The following is an 8250-nucleotide window of genomic DNA, read 5'->3' on the forward strand; positions in this document are numbered from 1 at the left end:
TACGTTTTTAGCCCTTAGCCTGCCATCCTACGTGGTTAGCCCTTAGTCTGCCATCCTACATGTTTAGCCCTTAGCCTGCCATGCTATATGTTTAGCCCTTAGCCTGCCATGCTACGTGTTTAGCCCTTAGTCTGCCATGCTACATGTTTAGCCCTTAGCCTGCCATGCTACATGTTTAGCCCTTAGCCTGCCATGCTACGTGGTTAGCCCTTAGTCTGCCATGCTACATGTTTAGCCCTTATTCTGCCATGCTACGTGGTTAGCCCTTAGTCTGCCATGCTACATGTTTAGCCCTTAGTCTGCCATGCTACATGTTTAGCCCTTAGCTTGCCATGCTACATGTTTAGCCCTTAGCCTGCCATGCTACATGTTTAGCCCTTAGCCTGCCATGCTACTTTTTTAGCCCTTAGTCTGCCATGCTACATGTTTAGCCCTTAGCCTGCCATCCTACGTGTTTAGCCCTTAAGGCTGCTTTATGCTCGCCATGCCGTGAAGGGCGCGGGGGTGGAGTGAGGGCCGGGCGCGTCAAATGACGGAAATTTGTTGGGCGTGGTTATTCGCTACCTCCGTAGGGCGCCCACCGTGTGCCTGATTTTTTTTCTCACAGCGCGACCTCCGCACGGCTTCTCTCCAAACATGGCCGCTTTCAAGCCACTGAGCCCTGAACACGGCTGTGTTTTCGCCACATTTCTTGACCCATGTGGTAGGCTATAAACTTTGATTTGCAACTGTTCGTTTTTAGTCATTTCACCAAGTAAATGTGTTGTGTTGAGAGATGTTTGAGAGAGATTAAAAAGCAGCACAGTGTAGGCTATCAGGGCTGAGAACTGAAACGGCTATTCAGTAAAAACAAGTTTGGTGATTCATTCATGTGCTGATGTACGGTCATTTGAGAGTGAAAGCGCACTCAGTACTGCACATAATGGCGTTTCATTGCCACTTTTCACAGGCTGTTCTCACTATTACCATTGTACAATAACATGCTGATCACTTCTGAGTATAATAGCATCTGCCCCAGCGCGAGGTCCGCATGGTGACTCGCGGAGACTCGCGGAGCTCCACGGAGCTTGCTCGAGTATAATGAGCCCTTGAGCCTGCCATGCTACAGTACGTTTTTAGCCCTTAGCCTGCCGTGGACGGTCAGGGTGGATTGATCGATTGCTCTGAGCTCTCAACTGAGTCTCAGCCCCCGCATGGTAAAGAGAGCAGATACAGCCGGTCACATTCATGTCAGTATGATATAATAGAGATATGAGCCGCTGCGTGTTAGAAAATAAGCTATTTACAGGATGTAAACACACGCATTACTCATGCCCTGTGTTCCTCGTTTCCAGGCCGCTGCTCGGCACATTATAGCTTTGTGGTGCATCGATATCAAAAACATAATAATAATCTGGGTGAGTTAAAAATCTGAATTAAAGCTGCTAATAAGGTCCATGTTGTAAAAAAAAAAAAGAATTCTCCTTTAACCCATTGATACCTGATGCAGCATTTGTGTGTGTATCCCTTTAAGACCGCGAACCACGTCATACGTGGTTCACGGTCTTAAAGGGATACACACAATGAGGGCTATACACACAAATGCTGCATCAGGTACTGTATCAATGAGTTAAGATAGAAGACAGTATAAAGATGATAAAAAACATAAAACATACAGTAGTGACGTCGCACGCACGCACACGCGCACACACACACGCACGCACGCACACACACACACACACACACACACACACACATACACATATCACGGACACCTGTGCTGTTGGTTTACACTAGATTCGCTCACTGATAAACTTTTCGTCATGCTGCAGGTGCAGAGAGAGAGACCACATCATACACATCTCAGTGGGAACACACACTCTACAAAACCTTTTGGTGACGGCACACAGATGCTCCAAAGGAAGCGCCGATGAGGAGGACACGTCGTACACACACACACACACACACACACACACACACACACACACACACACACACACACACACACACACACACACACACACACACACACACACACACACACACACACACACACACACCCACACAATCACTTCAAAACACCCAGACGTGCGTTTCATTTCCTCCAGAAAACTTCATTCTATTCGCTTTACTTCTTTGTCTTTCTTCTCTCTCTAGGTGGGTTTCCATCCACCTGTTCTTACGTGAATTTTGGATTTGAAAAACCTGAGTGGAAACACCAGAAATGTAGAAAAAGAAAAGAAAAAAGAAAAATCCAACTATCGCGAAAAAAACATTTTCACGCTTGCGGGAGGTGGAAAAGTTTGTCTCTCGGTTTTCGGTAGCCTACCTCCCCTTTAACTCGCTTAATTAAACTAATTCAACTTCATTAAACTGAATAATTCACCTGAATCTCTCTCTCTCTCTCTCTCTCTCTCCAGTCGTCGTCAGTTTGGTCCAAAGGATCAGGCCGAGGTGAAGATCATGGAGCACCAGACCCAGTATCTGAGACCAATGCCTCACCTGGCTGCAGCTCTGGCTCTTTCACCTTCACCAGCAGGCAGTGTCCTGCCACTCCTCCACTGTGCCTCACACTGAACCATGGCTCTCTCACCTTCACCAGCAGGCAGTGTCCTGCCACTCCTCCACTGTGCCTCACACTGAACCATGGCTCTCTCACCTTCACCAGCAGGCGGTGTCCTGCCACTCCTCCACTGTGCCTCACACTGAACCATGGCTCTCTCACCTTCACCAGCAGGCAGTGTCCTGCCACTCCTCCACTGTGCCTCACACTGAACCATGGCTCTCTCACCTTCACCAGCAGGTGGTGTCCTGCCACTCCTCCACTGTGCCTCACACTGAACCATGGCTCTCTCACCTTCACCAGCAGGTGGTGTCCTGCCACTCCTCCACTGTGCCTCACACTGAACCATAGCTCTCTCACCTTCACCAGCAGGCAGAGTGTCCTGCCACTCCTCCACTGTGCCTCACACTGAACCATGGCTCTTTCACCTTCACCAGCAGGCAGAGTGTCCTGCCACTCCTCCACTGTGCCTCACACTGAACCATGGCTCTTTCACCTTCACCAGCAGGCGGTGTCCTGCCACTCCTCCACTGTGCCTCACACTGAACCATGGCTCTCTCACCTTCACCAGCAGGCAGTGTCCTGCCACTCCTCCACTGTGCCTCACACTGAACCATGGCTCTCTCACCTTCACCAGCAGGCAGTGTCCTGCCACTCCTCCACTGTGCCTCACACTGAACCATGGTTCTCTCACCTTCACCAGCAGGCAGTGTCCTGCCACTCCTCCACTGTGCCTCACACTGAACCATGGTTCTCTCACCTTCACCAGCAGGCGGTGTCCTGCCACTCCTCCACTGTGCCTCACACTGAACCATGGCTCTCTCACCTTCACCAGCAGGCAGTGTCCTGCCACTCCTCCACTGTGCCTCACACTGAACCATGGTTCTCTCACCTTCACCAGCAGGCGGTGTCCTGCCACTCCTCCACTGTGCCTCACACTGAACCATGGCTCTCTCACCTTCACCAGCAGGCAGTGTCCTGCCACTCCTCCACTGTGCCTCACACTGAACCATGGCTCTCTCACCTTCACCAGCAGGCAGTGTCCTGCCACTCCTCCACTGTGCCTCACACTGAACCATGGCTCTCTCACCTTCACCAGCAGGCGGTGTCCTGCCACTCCTCCACTGTGCCTCACACTGAACCATGGCTCTCTCACCTTCACCAGCAGGTGGTGTCCTGCCACTCCTCCACTGTGCCTCACACTGAACCATGGCTCTCTCACCTTCACCAGCAGGTGGTGTCCTGCCACTCCTCCACTGTGCCTCACACTGAACCATGGCTCTCTCACCTTCACCAGCAGGCGGTGTCCTGCCACTCCTCCACTGTGCCTCACACTGAACCATGGTTCTCTCACCTTCACCAGCAGGCAGTGTCCTGCCACTCCTCCACTGTGCCTCACACTGAACCATGGCTCTCTCACCTTCACCAGCAGGCGGTGTCCTGCCACTCCTCCACTGTGCCTCACACTGAACCATGGCTCTTTCACCTTCACCAGCAGGCAGTGTCCTGCCACTCCTCCACTGTGCCTCACACTGAACCATAGCAAGGTGAAAAGAGATTCAAGATGCAATACGTCATATTTAAAAGTAACAGTTATCTTCTCTTAGCTTCTTATAATAAGAATGAGAAGTGTGCGTGTGCATGTGTGTGTGTGTGTGTGTGTGTGTGTGTGTGTGTGTGTGTGTGTGAGCAGAATTTTGTCCGGCCACAGCTATGCCGTTTTAGGTGCGATCGGGCTGAAACTTTCAGGTGGTGTAAAGAGCACCCTGACGGAGCCGGACTTTTTAATCCAATTAGTAATTGCCTAATGATGTGATGTCATCAGTGATGATGTCATCAGTGATGTCATCCTTCCTGGCTGAGGCTATATAAATTCAGTGATGATGTCATCAATGATGATGTCATCAGTGATGATGTCATCAGTGATGTCATCCGTGATGATGTCATCAGTGATGTCACAGAGCAGGCGAGGCTGCGTAGCGGCCGACCTGCGTATGCGACGCGCAGTGTGCGAGCTGCAGGGCGGGCGAGGCCGCGAGCCCAGGAATCGAGCGATTGCTAGTAATAATAATAATAATAATAATACTAATCGCAGCGGCGACCCACACGAACACCACAATCCACGCCATAGTAGTAAACGGCACAATCCATCAACTGAGCACCGACTGATGATGTCATGCCCAATAATCGTCAAGTGATGTCATACCCACTAATGATGTCATAGACAGTGTGACATCGTCAGTGATGTCATAGACTGATGCCATAAATCACTGACAGCATAGGTAGCGGAGGAGCGGTGAAGCAACTTGGCTTTGGAATGCAGACGACGAGTACCTTGAGTGGGATCCTCCGGACAGAGGCAGAGATGAAGGTGATCCAGGCACACAGGGAGCGACAAGACAAAATCAGTAAACTGATGGGAGACTATCTGCTCAAAAGATACAAGCTGCTGGGAGAGTGTTGTGAGCTGTGTGGGACAATTCTTCTCCAGGACAAGCAGCAGAAGAACTACTGTGTATCATGTCAGCAGCTGGACTCTGATGTTGACAAGGACAAGGACAACCCCTGCTCTAAATGCCCAGGCAGCGTTGTCCCAGCTCAGAGAGAGGCAGCTGGCAGCTCAGCCCCCTCCACCGTCTCAAAGCCACTGAACTGCACGGAGGGCCCAGCAGCAGCCAGGGCGGGCGGGGAAGTTCCTCAGCCCAAACCGGAGCACTGTGAGGGGGTTGCTGCAGGGCTGAGAGGACCCCTGCTTCCACCTGCTCTCCCTGCTCCTACCACCCCTGCCCCCACCACAGACCTGGTCTCCACCTACCCGCCCGCCCTGCCTTCTGCCTCCCCACAAAGCACCACCCGCCATCCAGTGTTGCAAGAGGCTGAGGAGGCCGTTCTAATGAATCTTCGCCGGGCCACTTCCCAGCTACAGAGCTCGGCCTCCCTGGAGGGAAGCATCCAGCTGTGCAGCCTCATCAGCAGCTGTGCCCAGTCGCTGCGCAGCCTCAGGGAGCTCAGCCAGTAGCCAGCCAGCAGCCTCAGGGAGCTCAGCCAGTAGCCACCCTGCAGCCTCAGGTAGCTCAGCCAGTGGCCACCCTGCAGCCTCAGGTAGCTCAGCCAGTAGCCACCCTGCAGCCTCAGGTAGCTCAGCCAGTAGCCACCCTGCAGCCTCAGGTAGCTCAGCCAGTGGCCACCCTGCAGCCTCAGGTAGCTCAGCCAGTAGCCACCCTGCAGCCTCAGGGAGCTCAGCCAGTAGCCACCCTGCAGCCTCAGGTAGCTCAGCCAGTGGCCACCCTGCAGCCTCAGGTAGCTCAGCCAGTAGCCACCCTGCAGCCTCAGGTAGCTCAGCCAGTGGCCACCCTGCAGCCTCAGGGAGCTCAGCCAGTAGCCAGCCAGCAGCCTCAGGGAGCTCAGCCAGTAGCCACCCTGGACCTTTTGGGCCCACAAGTTAGTAGCAATGCTGGTTCTGCTTGACTCTGTTTTGGGTAAATGACTCTTGTTCAGCTGCTTTTCAGTGACTCTTTAACTGAACCCATGCTTAGAGTTGAACGCGGAATTGGGCAAAACTTGAAATAGGACAGAAATAGGATTAGAATGTCAGAAGTGTACAAGGTACTCTTTGCTTTGACTTCCATTAGTGTTTATGAACAAAGTTTTGAGCAGTTGGCTTCCTTTTTCCTCAGTGATGAAAATGAATCTTTCCAGGCATTGTTATGACTCATTAAACCAATATGTTGTCACATATGCAACACGTTTCCTTTTTTGCAGGCATGCAGCAGCCATGATGGACTGTGTGCAAGGCCAGATTAACACCCCCAGGGGCCCCTGGGCACTGAAGCTCCCAGTGGCCCCTGGGCACTGAAGCTCCCAGGGGCCCCCCTACACAATACCCCCCCCCCCACCCACACACACACACACACACACAATACCCCCCCCCCCCCCCCCAACCCCCCCCCCCCCCCCCCCCCCCCCCGAACATTACACTCGGGCACAAGAAGGGGGAAAACAAGATAAAAAAGAAAACATTTTTTTGTCCAAGTAAAATGCTGATTCTAAATATAACTGAATCGCTTTGTTTGACCAAGCAAATCTATCTTTTTTATAAGCATTTTATAAAATGTCTATGGAAAAATGAATGTCTGACCAGTCACCACCAGGGACACTGGAACTGTTTTTAAGTAGGGGGTGCTGCAAGGAAGGGACTGTCTTTTTCTGGTGCAAGGGCGCCGCCGGGGGGGAAAATTAAAAATTTTTGGGACGTTTGGATGTTTTTTAGCCATGTTTAGAGGAATATCTCATTTTAAATTAACATTAGGTTCTGGGGTTAGGGTTATGATGTTATTATGTCATTCACTTTCATGTCACCACCTGCTCTCCCTTTAGGTCATTTTACACTACAACAGACAGCAACACAGGCAGAAACACTGAACTTATTTAGTATTATATTGTATTATCTTATTATAAACCAAACATCAAAAATAACATCTCCACCCTCTTTGCTTTGCTCATAGTCTTCAACTAAACCCTAAATATCGCAGTATAAAACATAAAACACATTTTAATCATATATATATAAGTGTTTAAATTGACATTACAATTACAATACAAAACAACAGAGGGTATGTCGGCTATGTGATTTTACAGTACATAGAAAGTCAGAAAAACAACTATTTCAAGGTCAGAATGGAGACTTTGGCTTTGAAATTTTCCAAAATGGCACCGTGAAAATGCTTCATTTCATGACAGTGTATACTCAGGTATAGATTTCTGCACAATAAAAAACCAATGGGAAAATGTAATGTGCTATCTATCTACAATAACCGCTCCGAGCAGCAGAGCGGAAGGCAGAAGTCCCGGACATGTTGGAATCTCAGGGGAAAAGTGAATGCGGTTTTAGAAGATGCGTTTTTCGCTTAAATGCATAAAATAACAAAAGTTTATGGGAGCGGTAATTTGTGTTCAGCAGGATAATCTTCATAAACGTGAATCACTTGTATGACTTTTGAAGCATTTTCTGAAAATCTCGTTTAAAATAACTTATAATAATAATAATAATAATAATAAATAATAATTTACGTTTCAAAAAGTCTTTATTATTTACTGGCTGAAGGGCTCAGAGGCAGGCTCGTGAACATGCAGAAACGTCACATCCGGCCGATTTTCCCTCAAACCCCGGACCCGAGAGGAGTCGAAAAAACGGGTGAATGCAGAGACACGTAGCTGCAGAGCTATTTTTTAAGTTCCGTTACGGAGCATTCACCACTCATTGGTAATCTCTCGAGTAGGGTTGCCACCTTTCATTCAGAGAAATAAGGGACACCCCTCGCAGTAGGGCCCACGGATGCCGCCGTCCGAAGGGCGGCGGCGGAAAATTTTGGCCATTTGGGGCTCCTGTCAGTCAAGGGCCCTTGGAATCGTCCACACTTCCCCCCCCCTGGCTACGGCCCCACGACCACCACAGGCCCGAGGGCACGGTGGGGCCAATTCATCATGCAGAATTGTTTGATTGAGTTTCTGTCCACAGTCCGCACTATTGTAGATGAGGTTGTGCTTAACCGTGTGGTACACCTGTGTTAACTCAGCTGCTGTAACCTAGAGGGGAGGAGTGGGATGACAAATTGTTAATGAAATTGAACAGTATTAATTGTGTGAACACAGGTTTGTCATCTGCCTGTCTTATGTAGCTAAGTCACACCATCCAAACAGTGATACCA

At 50.0% G+C, this 8250-nt stretch overlaps 1 pseudogene across 1 annotated transcript; it reads left to right on the forward strand.

The window, feature by feature from the left end:
- The first annotated feature begins 4858 nt into the window (after positions 1-4858).
- LOC310789157 (protein ZNRD2 pseudogene) lies at positions 4859-5561 on the forward strand (annotated as a pseudogene). The gene has a single exon. The product of its transcript is annotated as a protein ZNRD2 pseudogene (transcript).
- Positions 5562-8250: the final 2689 nt, after the last annotated feature.

Source organism: Poromitra crassiceps (assembly GCF_964638095.1).
Source record: "Poromitra crassiceps genome assembly, chromosome: 14".
Taxonomy (NCBI): Eukaryota; Metazoa; Chordata; class Actinopteri; order Beryciformes; family Melamphaidae; genus Poromitra; species Poromitra crassiceps.